This window comes from Bison bison, unplaced genomic scaffold, assembly GCF_000754665.1.
Source record: "Bison bison bison isolate TAMUID 2011002044 unplaced genomic scaffold, Bison_UMD1.0 scf7180017864471, whole genome shotgun sequence".
NCBI classification, from domain to species: Eukaryota; Metazoa; Chordata; class Mammalia; order Artiodactyla; family Bovidae; genus Bison; species Bison bison.
Window position 1 is genome coordinate 13,213,209 of NW_011495032.1, and position 21,909 is coordinate 13,235,117.

Here is a 21,909-nt window from a genome sequence, read left to right on the forward strand (position 1 = left end):
GATGCAGCCTCCCTCTCTGACCTCCTCCCACATATCCCAGCCCAGGATGTGGGTCTTATCCTCCATCAACCACTATTAGATGGCCTGGCAGTGCTGCTTAACCCTTTCTTTGCAAACTCCTTGCAGACAAGGACTGGGCCATCCTCACCTCTTACTCTACACTGCCTATTTTTGGCTATTCAAAGACACTTAAAAGTTCTTATTGTGGGGCTCAAAGGAGGAAGTAACTGCAAAATTGCAACACAAAGCACATTCCTGCATAGGGACCTCCTCTGTTGGCATCATCCTCCTCTGTTGGCATCCTCTTCCTCTGGCTCATCTTCACTCCACACACAGGGCTGGGCCATGCTCACCAGGCAGATTAGTTTGGGTCTGCTTTCCCCAATGCTGCACATGGGAAACTGCAGCAGCTCTTCCCAATGAAGCAGAGAAATTCCGGCGCCCTGCAGCCCTTTCTAATCAGCCCAAAGGCCTGAGGCTGATGAGCTCTGAGAAAAGGCAACACTGAGCCTGCTTACCTATCATGGGCAGAGCAAATCCAGCAGTGTCTGGCTCCCCATGGCACGGAACAGGGGAGGAGGGAGGCCAGCCTAGGTTTGTTAATAAGGATGAAATCTCAGGCCCAGTGCGAGCCAACCTGTTAGAGTTCAAAACTCTGGAGCATAAAATGCTATTTTCCCTAGAAATTGAATTAGCATCCTTTTTTTTTTTTTTTTAAACTAATCTAAAGTTTATCCCTCCAGTCCACTCTCCTTCCCCACCCAAACCACACTTACCAATTCACAGCTGGCTTCTAGATGTTACCATAAAAAGACATTGCATTTAAGATCATAAACATGTCATCAGAAAAAGACAAGAAGGCAACTTATGAGGGTTCCTACTAGCCAAAGATGGGGCAATCCAAGCCTCAAAGAGGAATAAACTCTGGAATGAATTGAAATACATGAAATACATAAAGTTTCAAAACATCCATCACAGAATGTAGGGTATATGAGAATTCTCTGTATGTCTTTTCAACTTTTCTGTAAATCTAAAACTATTCTCAAATAATTTACTAATAAGAAGTCAAACATGAAAGTTCACATACTGTTGTTCAGTTGCCAAGATGTGTCTGACTCTGACCCCATGGCCTGGAACAAACCAGGCCTTCCTGTCCTTATTATCTCCAGGAGTTTGTCCAAGTTCATGTCCATTGAATCGGTGATGCCACACAACCATCTCATCCTCTGCTGCCCCCTTTTCCTCCTGCCTTCAATTTTGCCCAGCATCAGGGTCTTTTCCAGTGAGTTGGCTCTTCGCATCAGGTGGCCAAAGTACTGGAGCTTCAGCTTCAACAACAGTCCTTCCAATGAGTATTCAGGGTTGATTTCCTTTAGGACTGATTGGTCTGATTCTGTAATGGAAAAGGCCCAGAGCAGAAAGTAGTTGTGGTTGCTTGGGGCTGACAGGAGGCAGGGGAAGTAAGGAGTCATGGTTTAATAAACAGGGGGTTTCCACTGACAACAGTAAGGAGGCTCTGAATCTGAATAGTGATGATGATCTCACAACATTATGAATGTGCTAAATATCACCAAAGTGTACACTTTAAAATGGGGAACTTTATGTTATGTGTATTTGCTATAGTGAAGAAAGAAAAAAAAGAGTCTGAATGCATTCATACATAGCAAAATGTAAAAATCTGTGTAAGAATGAAAATAATCATTTAATTTCAAGGTGGTAGGTATTTCTGGAAAGGAATACAGACAGTTGGATGAAGCCATTGTACCCAAGAGCTTCCCTTGTGGTTCAGCTGGTAAAGAATCCACCTGCAATGTGGGAGACCTGGGTTCAATCCCTGCATTGGGAAGATCCTCTGAAGAAGGGAAAAGCCACCCACCCCAGTATTCTGGCCTGGAGAATTCCATGGACTGTATAGTCCACAGGGGTCGCGAAGAGTTGGAAACAACTGAGCGACTTTCACTTCACTTCACATTGTACCCAAGTTGAAATGGAGCAGGAGCCTATGGTCCTTGCTCCTCATGTCTTATGCCTGCCTTTCATCTCTGGAAAACTTTAGCCAAAAAATAAGTTTAACCAAAGAAGGAAAAAATGCAGAAACAAAGGAAAACAGTGAAAGGAGACCACAGAATAATAATGTAGTCGTTAAGCATAGTCAAGGACACTTAGTTCCTGCTCAAGGCCCATAGATAATATTCTCAGCTATGTCCTATGAACAGTCTTATAGATGCTGAAACCCCTATCAAGTAGAAGAAGTTAACTACATGATGACCAGACTGTAACCAGGACATAAGCTGCCACAATTCTGAGAAATGGCCTCAAGGAAAAGAAAAAATAATGATCATGGAACTGAAGACTAACTGTACTTAAAATAAACAAGATGACACTGATGAGACCACCTATGTCTAATTTCAAGATGACTGTCAGAGATGACTGTGCTGTTTCTACATGTAGCCCCTTTCTTCAGCCTATAAAAGCTCATGCCCACTGATTGTCACCTGAGGAGAATTGGCCTTTGGACAGGAGTCCACCTTCCCTACTGGTTGCTCTCATCCAAAATAAAGCAAACTTTCCTTCTACCGGCCTTCCCACTTTATTGACTTTTGAGTGGCAACAGCCATACCCTACTTTCTGTTACAAAGTTATATGTATTCATTCATTTATTCATTCATACATGCAAGAAATGCTTACTGAATCTCTGCTCTGTACTTGGTCACTATCCCAGGGGATGGAATACATCTGTGAAAAGAAAACAGACAGAACTAACCTTCTGTTGTACCTATAAATTTATTTAGTATGTTGCTGAACCAGTATGGCTGTGTATTACCAAGTGTTTATCCTCAAGGCTGGTACCTGTGTGTTTTATGCATCTATAGAAGTCACTGTGATAAGTGATCTTACAAGACTGTCTTATTTGATTATCATGAACTCCATGAACTAGATTTTATCCCACTCCTCAGATGAGTCATGAAGGCTTTAGGGAGTTCTACAACTTATGCAAAGTCACACAGCTCACAGGCAGTGGAGCTTGAATTTGAATCCAGAAAATTTGACCTAACTTCCTTGTGATATAAAAAGAATGGTGCTAACAACAACTCCCAAACTTGCTACTCTCCTTTGACTTTGTCTAGCCATCCCCATATGCGCTTTGATAGGATTTCTCAGTAGAACAAGAAGAAAGTCACAATAAAAGAATTTTTTAGCAGTATATATTTGAGCTATCTATGTTGCTTATTATAAATAAATCTGGGATTATGGATTCATGGGATACAGCAGGCCAAAGAATAAGATATAGTCATGTAAGCTCTCAACCTAAGTGGATCATGAACTATAAATACCAAGTACAAAATATAAGTGGCTTTCTTTGCACTGACTTGTACTTCACACATCATTATATCTTATCTGTCACTCTGAAACATGACCCAGTTTAGAAAAAGGGACTTGTTTTTTTGAAACTGCATTTGATGATTCAAATCAATGCAAGAGACAATGTTGTAGTACTGGCCTGTGCCTAGTGTTTTCTTGTATCCTCTTCCCAATAATTAGTGAATTTTGGTTGTCGATTAAGATTTTTTTTTTAATCTGAGTTCATCATTTTACAAAAACAAACAAAAAACCTCATTGATCCCTGTAGGAGGTTGCAAGGAAATCAAGTCATTTTTCTGAAAAATGATAAAAGGTAAGAACCAAGCATTTTTCTATCCTTCCTGTGTAAACTGCAGTTTAGAGTAACAAATATTTCATAAAGCAACAAATATTCATAAATCCTTTTTATTAAAGAATGCCAGCTAGTAAATGCAACCGGTTTGAGGGAATTTTAAAAGCACCATTTTGCAACTTCTAATGAAATAATGAATCTAGGTAACGACTATGAATAGATGCTGAAATCACAAGATAAAGTGTGATAAGGAACATTGTAAAGATGATTCAGGCTGATAACACAAATCCACCAGCAGGAAAGAAAACAACAAGACAGCATATGCCAGCGATGTGGTACAATAAGTCTCCAAGACACATCAGCACCCCACAGACAGAGAAATCTAGATCCGATGGAACCTCTAGAGGTGGATGGTGTGGAATAGCTGGAATGGTGTGTGTTGAACTGGGCTGGCTGGAAAACCAGAGGTGGAATGGGCTAATTTGGATGGAATAGTGTGGAATGAAATCAAATGATGATTTAGGTTTTGCTTATGAAAGTGGCAAACAGATAGAGTGGCAATAAAGTAATAGAAATCTTTGAAGACTTGAATACTTACAGAAATGATGGAATCAAAGGAGATTATTAAGAAGTGACTGAATACAGAAGAAATTAACAAAATATTGCAAATCAACTATACTGCAATAAAATAATTTTTTATAAAATAAGAGAATGTACTCCTGAATCTGACATAATATCATAACAACTATACTTCAGTAGAAAACAGTAAAAGAAGACAGAAAGGAATGAAGGAAGTCATTCTCAAAAGAAAAAAATCAGTGGATTTTTAGTCCTCAATATTTCCAGTCACTTTTTTTTGGAGTTGAATCTGAAATATCAAGTACAACTTCGTAAACAACCATAGTGAGAAATTTAAATTATTCGTCCATGCTCCCTCTGCACACCCCATTAAGGGCAAACAGATTTCTGAGTTGTAAATCTGCATGAGAAAGCAGTTTTGACTATCTTATTCCTCATACTATCAATAAGGACACTCCCACCTCAAAAGTACAAGGAGATGCTTGGCTGGTGTCAGAAGGTGGGGTGGGAACATAGGAGAAGCAAGACCCTGAGAGGCATGTGAGCACCTGATATGTTTTTCAGTGTTGTGGTGGATTAAAATACCCACAAATTCTATGTGTCTTCTTTCATGAGATGTGACTTTGTCTGTCCCCCTGGAATTGATGAGTTCTGTGTCTGCCTTCATCAGTTGAATGTGTCAAAGTGATGCTGTGTCAGTTTCCAGGCCTAGGATTTGAGACTGGCAACCTCAATATCTCCTCTCTTAGGATACTCACTGGAGCCCTGAGTTTACATGTAAGAAGTCCTGCTACCTGGATAGGGGCACCACTTGGACCGGCCTTGTAACTCCACAGAGAAGGGGCCTAGCTAAGCCCAGACAGTCCCCTACACTACACCCCCCACTCCACACCCTGCCAGGCACCAGCCATGTAAGTAAAACCTTCCTGGGACCTTCAGCTGCCAGCTGAATCCTACCAGTCATGGCCGCATGGAGCAGAACCAAACTCCTGACCCTCAGATCATGAGCAGAGTAAAACAAGTGCTGTTTTAAGCCCTTACTTTGGGGTAGTTTCTGTTGTAACAGTAGATCATTGGAACATGGAGTGTTCCCTAAGCAGCTGTTGTAGAGATGGTGACTCTCCTTCCCCTTCTTGGGAAATGGGACTATGTGCACATCGCCTATCTTGTTTCCCACTTGGCTCTACTGTGTGACCAGGTGGCTGGACAAGAGGAGGAGGAATCAGGAGCAGGGTATAGGGAAAGGATGAGAGCGCACTTGGCTACTGAACCATGGTCCTGAGCCCTGATATGAGAAGCCACAGATGAGAGACAGCATCTTTGTCATTTGTCTGTTTGCCATGAGACTGAGAGAAGAAAAGCCCCAAAGAAAGGAAAACAGACAGAGGAAAGGACACAGGGTTCAAAGACTGAGCCCCCCAGAGTGGACCACAGCCAATGCCTTGAATCTCTGAGCAGGTGTCCTCCTTCCAAACAGCAGCAGTGGGTGCCATCGCTGAGCCCCCACTTCCAGGAAACCCGGCACAGGCACCAGGGGGCGCACCCATTCTCTCAGTCCTCAGTGCCGGAGTTCTTACATCCACTTTAGAAGGCGCAGCACAGCAAGGTGATGATGAACACACAGACACTAGAGTCACGACACTGACACAAAAGATACTGCTTCTAGAAGCTCAGTTGGCTCATTTGTAAGACAGGTACAAAAAACTAGACTTTAGGCCCAATGCGAGGATGACATGTTACAATACCCAAAAAGCATCTGTCATAACGTGGACTCTGAGTAAATGTTGGTCCCTTCCCTCAAACCCGCAGACAAAATCCCCCAACACTTCCACTCTGTGTTTATATACTTTAGAAAGAAGCAAAATATTCCATATATCATTTTAATTTTGTTTTGAATCCAGGAAATCCTAAAGGGATTAGGGTTAGTGAACTGCAGATTGCTTTAAGCAATCCTGATCCCCTGACCCATGAACTTGGCAGAGCCCAATGCAGAGCTCAGTCTGCTGTGGTCTGTGAAAGTGAAGAGCCAGCAGGGTTCCATACTCAAAAGACCTGGTTTGGATGCCTGACTCTACCAGTTTTCAACTCCAAGACTAAGGCAATACCCTGCACCTGTCTGGGCAAGCAAAGTTGCTGTGAGGATTAAATAAAATGCTAGGATGAGCAGGTGATGATTAAATAGTGGTCATCATCTTTGGGGCTTCCCTGGTAGCTCAGCTGGTAAAGAATCCGCCTGCAATTTGGGAGACCTGGGTTTGATCCCTGGGTTAGGAAGATGCCCTGGAGAAGGGAACAGCTACCCACTCCAGTATTCTGGCCTGGAGAAGTCCATGGACTGTACAGTCCATGGGGTCACAAAGAGTTGAACTCGACTGAGCGACCTTCACTTTCACTTTCATAATCACTATCACCATCATCACCACCTCTTCTAAAGAGAGGGCCAGCTAGGGTTGGGAAATGTACAGAGAGGTGTCTGAGGTTTCTAGGGAAAGTAAAGTCATTGAGAGACGCAGCTCTATTGACTTCAGAAACGGCCACCCTAAAGGCCTGATTCAACAGAGAGTCAACAAGGGGCTAAATGTCAATACTTCTGTGTTGGCTGGAGGTGCCTTCCTCTGGCACACAAGCCTTCCAGAGGAGTACTGCAGGGCCCTGTCATGTGTGTTTACTGAATGGGCTAGGAGAGAACCACAGCAGTGCGACTGAGCAGCCAAGAAAGGTCTGATGGAGGGGATTCGGGGACTAAAAGCCTTGACTCCAGGTCACACCTGAACCAATTTCTTACTCTCCTTAAAGACAAAACTCTTCAGAATGGAAAGAGGCCTGGTTGGAGGTAGTCCTAGGAAGTAGCCAGCTCAGTGAGGCCTGGGGTGTTGGCAGAACCTGAGAGGAAAGGACAGGGCTGGACAGAATCCTTGTCCTCTAAGAGAGAGGCTTCAGTTTAACTCCCAGCCATCTAGGTATAATCGATAGGGGAAGGGTCTTCTGTCACTGATAAAACTAGCTGTGTTCCATACAGATGGGCCTTGATGAGTTGAAGATGGAGGAAGGGAACTGGTAGTCTGCATGATGGAGGAAAGGGGACAAGCAGGAGATGCCAGATTCTGCAGGACAATGTGTCAGTGGGAGAAGCCCCTATGGTGAGAGATGGATGGAGACAGCCAAGAGGGTGGTGTATTGAGGAAGAGAAATGACCAGTAAGGATGTTTAGGTAATTCACTGAGGGCTACCAGCCATGAGGTCTACTTTGTTCCCAAACATACTGTGGCAGTGGATCCTCTGTGGCACTTGGAGGGGCAAATTGCTTCCTGACAGTGTCATGCAGAGATGGACGATAAAGACCAGGGGCCCAAGTGAGAGTAAGATGCAGGGGAATCACAAAAGTCCTGGAGAGTCACCCCAGGTCATGGGGTTGAGACACTGAGACAAGTCTATTTGATCTCAAGGTGGTGGAGCAACATGGTTGACATCTGGGCTAGACATGCCATTGCACCATTCACTGTAGGGTAATATGAGTGGTAGAAAAACTGGACCCTGCTCTCAAACAGACTTGTGAAGAGTCAGACACAACTGAGCGACTGAACTGAACTGAACTGAACTGATTCACATCTTAAGATGGTCTTTTGTGAGAATGAGACTATTCAAGATCACACTAGAACATGATTGCCAAACCCCTGGCCAAAGAGGCTCAATGGTTTCCTATTAATCATGAGGTCATCTCTTACCTGAAGGATGCTGACACTGCCCAGGCCCCCACACCCAGGGAGAAGGACAAGGAGTCCTCAGACTTTTGGGGGAGTGGGTGGAACATACACACTATCCTTCATTCTCATGACATCACATATTATTGATACTGACCAGGGTTCTTGACCTTTCCCAAACATTAGGAAATGACTAGAGGCCATACCTAGAGCCAGACATTCTGGAATGTGAAGTCAAGTAGGCCTTAGGAAGCATCACTATGAACAAAGCTAGTGCAGGTGATGGAATTCCAGTTGAGTTATTTCAAATCCTAAAAGATGATGCTGTGAGAGTGCTGCACTCAATATGCCAGCAAATTTGGAAAACTCAGCACTGGCCACACGACTGGAAAAGGTCAGTTTTCATTCCAATCCCAAAGAAAGGCAATGCCAAAGAATGCTCAAACTACTGCACAATTGAACTCATTTCACACGCTAGTAAAGTAATGCTCAAAATTCTCCAAGCCAGGCTTCAACAGTACATGAACCATGAACTTCCAGATGTTCAAGCTGCATTTAGAAAAGGCAGAGGAACCAGAGATCAAATTGCCAACATCCATTGGATCATTGAAAAAGCAAGAGAGTTTCAGAAAAATATCTACTATCTGCTTTATTGACTATACCAAAGCCTTTGACTGTGTGGACCATAACAAACTGGAAAATTCTGAAAGAGATGGGAATACCAGACCACCTGATCTGCCTCTTGAGTAATCTGTATACAGGTCAGGAAGCAACAGTTGGAACTGGACATGGAACAACAAACTGGTTCCAAACAGGGAAAGTAGTATGTCAAAGCTGTATATTGTCACTCTGCTTATTTAACTTATATGCAGAGTACATCATGAGAAATGCTGGGCTGGATGAAGCACAAGCTGGAATCATGATTGCCAGGAGAAATAACAAGAACCTCAAATATGCAGATGACACCACCCTTATGGCAGAAAGCAAAGAAGAACTAAAGAGCCTCCTAATGAAAGTGAAAGAAGAGAGTGAAAACATTGGCTTAAAACTCAACATTCAGAAAACTAAGATCATGGCATCTGGTCCCATCACTTCGTGGGAAATAGATGGGGAAACAGTGGAAACAGTGAGAGACTTTATTTTGGGGGGCTCCAAAATCACTGCAGATGGCAACTGCAGACTGCCACCATGAAATTAAAAGACCATTGCTCCTGAGAAGAAAAGTTATAACCAACCTAGACAGCATATTAAAAAGCAGAGAAATTACTTTGCTGACAAAGGTCCATCTAGTCAAAGCTATGGTTTTTCCAGTAGTCAAGTATGGATGTAAGAGTTGGACTATAAACAAAGCTGAGCTCCAAAGAACTGATGCTTTTGAACTGTGGTGTTGGAGAAGACTCTTGAGTCCCTTGGACTGAAAGGAGATTCAACCAGTCCATCCTAAAGGAAATCAGTCCTGAACATTCATTGGAAGGACGGATGCTGAAGCTGAAACTGCAATACTTTGGCCACCTGATGCAAAGAACTGACTTATTGGAAAAGACCCTGATGTTGGGAAAGATTGAAGGCAGGAGGAGAAGGGGATGACAGAGAATGAGATGGTTGAATAGCATCACCGACTCAATGGAGATGAGTTTAAGTAAACTCCAGGAGTTGGCAATGGACAGGGATGCCTGGTGTGCTGCAGTCCATGGGATCGCAAAGAGTTGGACATGACTGAGTGACTGAACTGAACTGAGAGGCCAGACAAAAAATTCAGGCAAGGCTTTACTGGGGCCCCTGCTGCAGCAGATTGGAGCAAGAATAAATGGGTTCCCTCGCTTGTTCCCAATGTTGGGTGAGTTTGGGATGTGTCCAAGTGTCAGGCTGGAGGGGTGGCTTAGGTCCACCCCTTACGTGGTGTTGTGTGCAAGGGGCATGCACAGTACCCTGTTTTTGCTCCTAACACTCTTATTTTTGTTCCTAACACCCTGTTTTTGCTCCATGCTCTTTGAAAGTGGCAGTTGTGGTTTTTTGCTGTCTTTGTATCTTTTGTTGAGAATTTGCCTCAACAGCACAGTTATTTTTAGTCCCATATAGTATTGTTGTATTTTGTTGCTGGTGGAGAGGTGTGTCCTGGTACAAGCACTGAAGCAAAGGGTCCCAAGTCTCAGCCCCTTTCATTATTATCCTCACTTTACAGATGCAGAAACAGAGGTTCAGTCACTAAATAATTCACAGCAGTCAGTATTGGCCCACATGTCTATCTGATTCCACAGCCCCTCTGCTTTCTCTACTTGCAGAGGCTCAGCACTCATCACTACAACGACCACCACCATCATAACCATCACCACTACCCACCTTGTCACTATTACCAACAATACCACCACCAGCAGCATTATAACCATACCACCACTATAGTCACCAACAGCAATATCACCATCACCATTACCACCAACACCATCCACACTACCACAATCACCACTAGCAACACCATTACCACTGTTACCTCCACCACCAACACCAAACCAACACACACCCCATCCACATGAATACCACCAACACCTGCACCGAAAACAATGCTGCTATCCCCTCCATCACCACTACCAACAGTGACACAAACATCATTAGTAATATCATCACTAGCATTAGAAGCACCAAGAGTTGCCTCAAACAGCCACACCACTTTGAAGGGTAATGGCAAGGGAAAGGAAGCCTAAGAGGATATTTAGAGGTAAGAGGAGAATGGGCAAATAAGACAAAAGGAAGAGCATTGATAAAAAAAGAAATCCCAGCATCACACTGAGGCCTCAGAGTTTAGAGCATCCAAAGTTAGCCCAAGTAGAGGTCAGACCAAGGAATGACCAAGCAGTTACCTTTGACCAGGAAGGGCCACAGGAATCCCTGGAGTTGTACATAGAAAATCTGAGCTTTCTTTCCACTCCACTCACTCCTTCCAACACAGGCCTCTTATTGCTCTCCTATTCTTTTCCCCATCTTTGCCCCAGGCCTGAATCTACCCACCCCAGGCCCAGCTTAGCTTGGCAGGTTTGAAACCAAATTGATTGGGCCCCAAAGCTGCTTCATGTCACTCTGAGCCCCACACAGGGACTCTAGAGCCTCGACCTGACTTCTGACTTCACAATGAACCCAGGGGGACCAAGATTTGATTCAACACCATGCTGGACAATAATCACAGGTGGGACAGGTGAAGAACAGCTCTATACACACAGCCAGGAAGTGCTTGGGGACAGACCAGGAAGTGAATTCCAGGGTAGAGCGAGCATGTGTCTTACCAACTGAAGACAATTCATTGAGCTCATGATGTTGCAGAGGAGGGAAATTTCACAAAAACAATTAAAGATGGTCTTGGGGAGGAACAGAACGGGTTTCTTCTTATTCCTTCACTGCTCCCTCAGGTCAGGTGAGCTCAACTGAGTCACTGATGCCCAACAAGCTTCATTCAGTGTCTTCATCTATAATGAAGGATGAAGGGAGGGGACACCCACCTAGAAGGGATATGAAACATACAGTAGGTCCAGGGCCAGTGGATGATGTGAATGAATAAATGAGGGAAGAAATGCATGACCTGCCCTTGGGATGAGCTGTCCCACACTTGAGTAGCCTGGGAACTGCTGAGGTGCCATTGCTCGTGATTGTCACAGCCCTGAGACACTCTCAGCTCCCCCTGCCTGCCTGCAGAATCCATTGGACAGTCTGGAAGCCAGATTTATGTCTCTAGCCACCCCAAGAATTCTCCTGAACATGAGAGCTTTTGTTCACTTCAGCCAGACACTGCCTTAAATTTATGCTGCCAGACTTCATTAGGGCCCAGGTTTGCTAGAACCATTAAAGGTGGGGAGAGAGAGAGAGAGGGTGCTTTGGAAATGGAGTGTGAAATAAGGTAAGGAAAAGTTTAATGGGGCCAGAATCAAGTCGGCAAAGCGCATTATTAATAGTTCTTTTATTCCTTATCACATTGCAAATTAACTGCCTCCTGACTCTGAGGTCTCTGAGTTGCTGCCTGGAGCTCAGCAGCTCCCATCCTGTGGAGGGGCCCTGTTTGCAGATTGATGCTGGTTCTGGGGTGTTCTCATAGGCACTTCTTTGATCTGGGGCCTCTGGTTCATCGTGAAGGTATGGATGGTGAGCTCTCAATAAGCTCCTCACCACAGTGGGAACAGGAGCCCCGCAGACCTTGCAGGACCTCGCCTGGAATATAGAGAGAAACTCAAAGAGCAAACTTCATCCCCCTAAACTGCCCACCCTGGAGGTGAGGGTAAGGCATGGTACATGAGCTGTCACTCAGATGTCAGCAGAGACACTAGGATCCCTACAGAGCCTGTGACATAGGAAGGACAAGAAAGAGATTTCTGAGTTTCCCTCCAGGAGGGAAGCATGAGATGCCCAGCACACAGCACATGTTTTCCTCAGCCTGCCAGGCCCATCTCAAGGTGAGCTGGGTCATGGCCAGGTGTGCTGCTGGGAGGGCCATACCACCGGCCTGTCCCCATGCAGCAAAGGTTTATTGAACTCTGATGCTCTGGGCCCCAGCTGGATTCAGACCCACCCCAGCCCAGGGGGGTATTCACAACCATCCATCCCAACCCTCCAGCCCACCTCTTGCTGACGTTGCCAGTGTGAGGGCATTGGAGATGATGGTGTTCCTCACTGGAGAGTTGGCAACTCACTGAAATATACAAACCAAAAAGATTGGCAACTGGGGGCTGGCCTCCATGAATGCAGCCACCTGAAGTTCTCACTAAATGGAGGCTCAAAACCTTCAGGGTGAGAATCAGACAGGGCACCCCTCCCTCTGGGCTCTGTCTGCAGAGACAACCTTTGGGGGTGACAGTTGTCCTCCTGACTGTGGGCTACACAAAAAACTAAGATGTCACAAGTAGACTGAATTTCCAAAAAAGCAGACCTGGGGGAAGAGTCCTGGTTTATCACTCATCAGCCAGTTGCCTTGGGCACTGAGAACCTTTGTGCCCTTCTGATGCCCACTATTAACAGACATCCAGGTGGATGGAGAAGTGGCAGGCCCTATCACAGAATTATGGGGCTGAAAGTCTCCTTTTACCAGGAATGCTGTTCTTCTAACAACCTTTTGACAGCAACAGTCATAAATACTGTGCATGCTTAGCAGCTCAGTTCAGTTCAGTTCAGTCGCTCAGTCGTGTCCGACTCTTTGCGACCCCACAGACTGTAACCCACCAGGCTCCTCTGTCCATGGGATTTTTCAGGCAAGGATACTGGAGTGGGTTGTCATTTCCTCCTCCAGGGGGTCTTTGCAACCCAGGGATCGAACCCACGTCTCCTGTGTCTCCTGCACTGGTAGGCACATTCTTTACCACTGAGTCACCTGGGAAGCCCCCATAAATACCAAACACTTGCATATTGATTCCCAGGTCACATGTTTTGAAACATTAACCAATGAGATATGTTCTATTGCTGAGCTCACATTACAGATGAGGAAACTGACATGCAGCTATGAAGCCACAGAGCTGGGATATGAATCCAACTGGAATGGCTCAGAATCCGGTCTAGTATTTGGCTGACATCTGAGTGCCCTTAGGCATTATAAAACTGACTGCACAGCAGCTTTGAGATGGGTCAGATGTGGCGGGAGGGTGTGGATACCTAAGACAGATGTTCTTAAGGGTCCTGGCTGCACAGTGGCTTTGGCCACAGCCCCTCTGCTGGAGGTGAAGTGGTTTTAGGGGACCACAGCATCCCTGCATCCTCAGCCCACAATTCTGACATTGATCCCCCTGTGTTAAAGGCACCCCAGGTTTCTCCATGTGACACAAATTTTTCTAAATGAAAGAGAGACTTAAAATTGCTGCCAGTAGACTCATATTCTTAGCCCAGTCTGCTCCCTTGTTAGTTGTATCATAAACCAGCAACAGTACAGACGAACACCTGCTGTGTGAGGTTTCACTTGGTCTTTCCACACACCCTCCTCTCTTTTATCCTCACAGCCACCAGTGACTCAGCCTCACACTCTTGTTTTCGTGTGGGGTCCAGGAAGCATCCATGAGAAGCCTATGCTCATGTACCCAGCACAGGAGAAGTTAGAATTGTCAATGAAGCCAGATGACTCTAAAGCCCATGCCCTTTTGACTCCACGATGCTGTATTAATATTTTACTAGTTACTAGTATATTTTGCTTATGAATTTTATCTTTCAGAATATTCTCTCACTCATATCTCATTTGGCTGTGCCACTCACTCTAAGTTCCTTGCTCTCTCTGAGTCACCATTCTCTCAAGAGTAAGACAGTAAGATCCAATCTTAGTGTCCATTCATCTATCATTTTATAATCAATAACCAGCCCAGAGATAGGCAAGCCAGCAATAACAATTGCCATTTCTCAAAGGAAGAAGCTGAAATGTAGAGCATTTCACCTGATTGATCAACTAGCTTATTGTGGAGATCTACAAGGAACAGACAAAAACAATAAAAACAACGACAATAATAATAGCAACATCTTGAATTATTGTAAGGTTACCCTATGCCAAGCCCAGCACCAAGCACATTGCATTCTATCTCACATTGCATTTAACCCTCACAGCAGCTCTGTTTTTAGGGAAGAAATCTAAGGTCAAGACTCAAAACAGATTGCTAATCACTATAGAATGGTGTCTAGCTCATTCACTTATTATACCACAGGCATGGCACTCAGCCTTGGGAATACAGTGGTAAATAAGAAAAACAAAACCCTGCCCCAAAGTAGCTAACATACCAGAGTCTCATGCAATAGCTGTAGCCCCTAAAATACTAGCAATTCCTAGGTAAGGGGCTGCTGCTGCTGCTAAGTCGCTTCAGTTGTGTCCGACTCTGTGCGACCCCATAGCCGGCAGCCCACCAGGCTCCCCCATCCCTGGGATTTTCCAGGCAAGAACACTGGAGTGGGTTGCCATTTCCTTCTCCAATGCATGAAAGTGAAGTCTCTCAGTCGTGTCCGACCCTTAGCAACCCCATGGACTGCAGCCTACCAGGTTCCCTCATCCATGGAATTTTCCAGGCAAGAGTACTAGAGTGGGCTGCCATTGCCTTCTCCAGGTCAGGGGCTGAGGATAAGTGGAGACCCAAATTCTCCATCACCTGGCTTTTTTCCAGGTTTCCAACAGGATGTGATGTTTAGCAAGGATCACCAAATATCCACTCTACCTCATAACAGGAATGTCTCTTTTCCTTGACTGTGTCATTATTTTTTTTAAATTCACAACCAGCCTTATTTTAATCTATACCCCAAAACACAGGGAAAATGGCATCCTTTTAATAAAGAAGAAGACGAGGATGAGGAAGGTGCAAAGTAGCTTACTAAATTTCAGACTGGCATTTAAACTTACTCATGTGATTCAAGCTCATTTACTTCTCTTGCAGTTGGGTGACAAGAACATATATTTCCCTAGAAATGTAGCACACTAAAGCCACTGTAAATAAGGGCCTGAAAAATTGTTCTTTTATCTGTGTGATGATTTATGGGCTTCTCCATTTTCTCCAGCTGACTGACTTCTGGAGTCTGGACAGGGCTAGCCATGTTGATAGTCCAAACTCTAACTGTTTGATGTGAATCCCAAAATTCATACCTCTGAAATGCATTCATGCCTGGGAGTCCATCTGTCCTCTGGGCTTCTTCAACTGGTTGGGTGCCAGCATCCAGTTCAACAGATGACATTTCCTCCTAAACTTCTTACTTCTCCTATATGTGTTCTTAGAGAATGGCACTAACATCCCCTGAGACCCCACATAGTGGTCCAGAAGTCCTTTAAGGCATCTTGTTCTCATGCACCCCATCCTATCAGTCATGTGATTCTTAAATTACACTTGCTCAGATTCCCTCAAATACACCCTTCTTTCCAGTCTAGGACCAGAGCCCCCTCTAGCATCCTCTGCACCAACCTCCATGCTTCTAGGCTGGCCCCCACCAATTGTTTCTATTATGTCTACACTGATTTTTTAAAATCACAATCTGATTATAAAGGTCAAGTGTCTCCATTGCTTTTTTTAGTCTTAGATGTCCCCACATTCTCCATTCACATTTGTGCCTGGCCCCCTAAACTCTTTTCTCCCTCTTGCTTCTGTGCTATGCAGGTATCACTCCATCTTTGTAGAACATACTTTCCCCATCTTTTTTGCCTGAAAATTTCTTGGTACGAACTGCATGTTTGTGTCCTCTCAAAATTCATATGTCAAAAACTAATCCCCTAGGAAGTGGGACATTTGAAAAGCAATTAGGTTTAGATGAGGTCATGAGGGTGGAGCCCCCATGATGGAATGTTCCCTGGCAGTCCAGTGGTTAAGACTCCCTGCTTCCCCTGCAGGGGGCCCGGATTCTATCTCTGCTCCAGGAACTTAGATCCCACATGCTGCATAGTGCAGAAGAAAAAAAAAAAAAAGAATAGAAAGAGATTAGAGCTTACCATGCTTATATGAAGACACAACAAACCAAGAAGAGGGTCATGACCAAACATAGGGTCTGCTGGCACCCTGATCTCAGACTTCCAAGCCTCCAGAACTGTGAGAAATAAATTTCTGTTGCTTAAGCCACCAGTCTACCATATCTTGTTATAGTAGCCTGAATTGACTAAAACATACCTATTTAACCTTTAGTAATTACCATAGGCATCAACTCTGCCTGGAAGTCCTTTAAGACTCTCATCCAGGAACGCGTAGGCATTTCTACAATGTCTGTACCATAGGATTAATCACACTATAATCATAATATCTGTCTACTTTGCTCTCTGCCATCTAAATGATCCTTAGAGAAACTATCATTTCTTTCTTTGATCTTTTCTTTTTTCTTTCTTTCTTATATCCTTAAATGTTAGCACTATGATTGATCATTGATAGAACTCAATAAGAGCTTATCAAATGAATCAGTAGATGGAGGGATAAGAGAATGAATAAATAGCTTACTAAATGCCCATCCTCTCCACACCCCTCCCTCCCTTCCAGAGATCACCTCTAGATTACAATATGAACAAATAGATTATAGTACCCTGTTATCTTGGTTTGTTCCTGATTATCCCATGACATAGAAAGCTGCATAGTTCTATAACATGGTGCATTATTTTTCAGAACTTTATTAATCAATCTAAGAAATACATTTTAGATCATAGTCCAAAACACACAGGTATACACACACAACAAAACAAAAGTATCACAAAACAATAATCATCTTATCACATGAAATGTATCTAGTATTTTCTATCCTGTGTGTTTCTGTGTTTAGTCATTCAGTTGTGTCTGACTGACTCTTTGTGACCCTACGGACTGTAGCCTGCCAGGCTCCTCCATCTGTGGGATTTTCCAAGCAAGAATACTGGAGTGGGTTGCCATATCCTTCTCCAGGGGATCTTCGACCTAGGGATCAAGCCAGCATCTCTTGCATCTCCTGCACTGCAGGTGGATTCTTTACCCCTGAGCCACCGGCTTCCCTTATTTTCCATTTGGTTCTATCCTATATCACCTTTTTAGTCACAGTCCACCACATTGACTTTACCGCCCACTATTTATGAACCACAGTTTGAAAAACACTGCTGAAGAGTAAGGTCATAAGGATGTTCACTTCAAAGTTCTTTGAAGTAAAGTTTACAATCACACATTCAAGCTCTGATAACATTTCAAATAAAGTTATAAAATTTGTAAAGTTGAGTGACATTGCTTCTTAATGAATTTCAAGGAAGAAATTAGTTGAAGAATGTACCATAAATAAGTAAATAAGTTTTTCACTCTGTAAAGTAGTTTGATACAACTGAATAGCATTTCAGAGAACAGCTACTAAAAATGAAAAAAATTCTGGCTATCAATCTCTTATATAATCCCTTCATAAAGATTATATTTTTTATTTTTACATATTTACTTCTTCTCATCCTCCAGGTCTTAGGTTAAGTATCAATTCATAAAAACTTTACCTGATTATATTATTTCTATTCCTTATTTCCTATTCCTAGGTCCCTCCAGAAAAATATCTTGGACACCAATAATCAAAATTACTTTATACTCTTTGACTATAGAATAAAATATAATTCAGATACCTATAGCATCCCAGTGTCTAGTTTTCAATAAAAATTACTAAACATGTGAGGAACTAGGGAAAAGTAAACCATAATCAAGGAAAAATAAGCCAATAGAAACAGATCCTCAAATGACCCAGATGATGGACTTAGCAAAGTTTAAAACAACTAACAGTAGTATACTTAAGAACACAAAGGAAAATATTGACATATGAGTGAACAAATTGGGAACCTCAGCAGAGAAATGAAGACTGTAAAAAAGAAACAAATGGAAACTTTAAAAGAAAAAGTATAATCTCTAAAAATGCAAAAATTATTGGATGGCTTTAACAGCCGATTGGAAACTGTCAATGAAGGGAGAAGTGAACTTGAAAACAGATCAATAAAAGTCCAACTTTAATAATGGAGAAAAACATTGAAAAGTAGTAACAAACACATCTTTGATGACTTATGGGAAAATAGCAAGCAATTTAACATATATATAATTGGTCTCAAAAGGAGAGAGAGAGACGGGACAGGAAAGAAGAATTTGAACATCAATCTGGATGTCCAAGAAGTTTAGTGAGTCCTGAGAAGGATGAAGACAAAGGAAATTTTACCTAGATACATGAGAGGCAAACCAATAAAAATTAAGAGCTAGGAAAGAATATTAAAAAGCTACCAGGGAAAATAAAATCCATGTTACATACAAGTAGTCTTCAAAAAGTTAAAAGGGGAATAAGAGGTAAGGAAGAAAGAAATGAAAAACAAATAGAAAAAGAAAAGACTGAAACACAGGCACTCTAGCATACCACAAGGAAGCAAGTTAAAGTAATATGATGGAAAAATAGACTGTGCAAACAATAAGTGTAAGAAAACTGGTAAGGCTATATTAACATCATACAAAATAGACCTCAAGACAAGAATCATTGCCAAAGATAAATAGTGACTTTCCGTGAGTTCATTAAGAAGTTAATTAGGCAGTTCATTAGGGAGACAAGAAAATTATTAATGTTATAATTTCCTAATAATGGAGCTTCAATATGTATAAGCTAAAATCTGACAGAATTAGTATAGAAATAAATAAATTTACAATCATAGCTGAGGTTGTAATATCGCTTTTCAGTAATTGACTTTAGGGCTTCCCTGGTGGCTCAGATAGTAAAGAATTCACCTGCAATGTTGGAGACCTGGGTTCCATCCTTGGCTTGGGAAGATCTCCTGGATGAGGGCATGGCAATCCACTCCAGTATTCTTGCCTGGAGAATCCCCATGGACAGAGGAGCCTGATGGGCTACAGTCTATGGGGTCACAAAGAGTCAGACACAACTGAGCAACTAAACACAGCACAATTGACTTAAAAATAAAATAAAATAATAAGGATACAAAAATTTTAAACAACACTGTCAACCAACTTGACCTAACTGACATTTGAAGACTAAAGAATCCACATTACTTTTCAGGACACAAGGAATGTTTTTCAAAATGGACCACATCTCAGAGAGTAAAAATGTATACATATCTTGATAAATGTCAAGATATTAAAATCTTACAGAATGTGTCTTGTATCCATAACATGATTAATTCAGAAATTAATAGCAAAAAAAAATCTACAAATTCCAAAGATTTGGAAAATGAGCAATACATTACTAAGTAGTCCATGTGTAAAAAAAAAAAAATCATGAGTGAAATTTAAGTAAATAATGATAAAAGCACAGCATATCAAATAACATTTGTGGAACACAGATAGCTAAAGTGATGCTTAGAGAGAAATTTATAGTTGTAATTGCTTATATTAGAAAAGAAGAAAAGTATTATTTCAGTGTTCTAAGTTTCCACCTTAAACTCAAAAAAAGAGAAGCAAAGTAAAAAAGAGTGAATAGAAAAAGGAGGTTATAAACAGAAATCAATAAAATTGAAAATAGACAAAACAGAAAAATTATAATGAAACCAATAGATAGTCTTTAAAAAGATTAGAAGTCTATAACTCTATTAGAAAAAAAGAAAATGTAACTTTTTAAATGTCAAAAATGAAAGAAGGAATACCAGTACAGATCCTACAGACATTAAAAGAAACCAACAAAATACTATGAACAATTTTTTGCCAAATTTGACAGCTTTGATGAGATAAGCAAATTCCTTGAAAAAAAAAAAATCAAAACTGACACAAGAAAAAAATGAAAATCTGAATAGCTCTATTTTGTTATTTATTTCTGCATAATAAAATTTATCCCAAAAGTTAGAAGATTAAGGCAAAAAAAAAAAGAATGTATCTCAGAAATTTTTGAGCGTGAAGAACTCAGGTGTAGCCTCACTCAGGTCCAGGTGGTTCTCATTCAGGACCTCTCACAAGGTTTCAGTCAAGTTGTCAGTCAAGGCAGCAGTCATTTCAAGACTTGACTATTCAAATGGTTGTTGACCAGCCTCAGCTTCTCACTGGCTGTTGGTAGGAAGTCTCTATTCTTTGTCACATGGGCATCTCTACAACTGCTTGAGTGTCCTTACAACATGGCTCCTGGCTTTCCCCAGGGCAAGTGATAGATAGAAACTATTGTGCTTTATCATCTCTTCCTAAGTGGACATATCATCAAATCCGCCATATGTAATTAGTCACACAGACCCACCATAGTAAAATACTGGAGGGGAGTAAACACAGCTGTGAACACCAGGAGGTGAAGATCACTGATGGCCATCTTGGAGGCTGATAACCGCTGCTGCTGCTTCAGTCGTGTCCAACTCTGTGCGACCCCATGGACGGAAGTCCACCAAGCTCCTCTGTCCCTGGGATTCTCCAGGCAAGAATACTGGAGTGGGTTGCCACTTCCTTCTCCAATGCATGCATGCATGCTAAGTCACTTTCAGTTGTGACCAACTCTGTGCAACCCCATGGACAGCAGCCCACCAGGTTCCTCTGCCCACAGGATTCTCCAGGCAAGAATACTGGAGTGGGTTGCCATTTCCTTCTCCTGCTGATAACCACACCTATATTTATTAAAGAAATTTAACATAATCAAAAAACACCCCCAAAAGATAATTCTAAATCCATATAATTTTATGATGATTTTTCTAATGCAATAATTACACAAGAAAAAGAAATACCATAAAAATTGGAAACAAGGAGCAAAACTGTATTTTCAGAGTTTTGTGATTATTAGAAGGAAATCCGAAGCAACCTACAAAATACTTGAATACCTAAACTTATCAATCACAAGGTATAAAGTCAAAATCAGTTGCATTTCTATATATTGGCAGAAGAAAATTGAAAATTTAGTTTGAGAAACATGCCGTTTACAAAAAAAAATCAAAAAAGTTAAAACAAGCATAAATATAACAATGAATGCCCAATACCTCTACAATAAAACTATAAAACATTGATGGGAAAAACTAAAGACTAAATAAACAGCAAAAATATACTATGTCATGATTTGGAAGAGTCTGTATTGTTAAAATGTCAATTCACTAAATCAATCAATAGATTCAATGCAATTTAAATAAAAATTTAAACATTTTTGGTAGAAATTGGCATCTTTTCAAAAAAATTTATTTGGAAATGAAAAGAACCTGGAGTAACCAAAACAGTCTTGAAACAAATGACAAAGATTGGGTGACTCACATCATCTGATTTCAAGATTTATTATAAAGCTACAGTAAGTAAGCTGGAAGAAGGAATGGAAACCCACCCCAGTATCTTTCCTGGAGAATCCCATGGACAAAGGAGCCTGGCGCTGGCAACAGTACATACAGAGTCAGATATGACCAAAGAGACTTAGCATGCATGCACACACAGTAATTAAGACAGTAGAGCATATATTTATGCAAAGATAGCTCAGTGGAACAGAATAGACAGTATAGAATCACACAATCATAGTCAATTGATTTTTGACAAAGATGCCAGATGAGCTTAATGGAAATTCTCTTCAAAAATTAGTGCTGGAACTGGATCAATATATGGAAAAAAAAATAATCTCAATATCTACTTCACACAACAC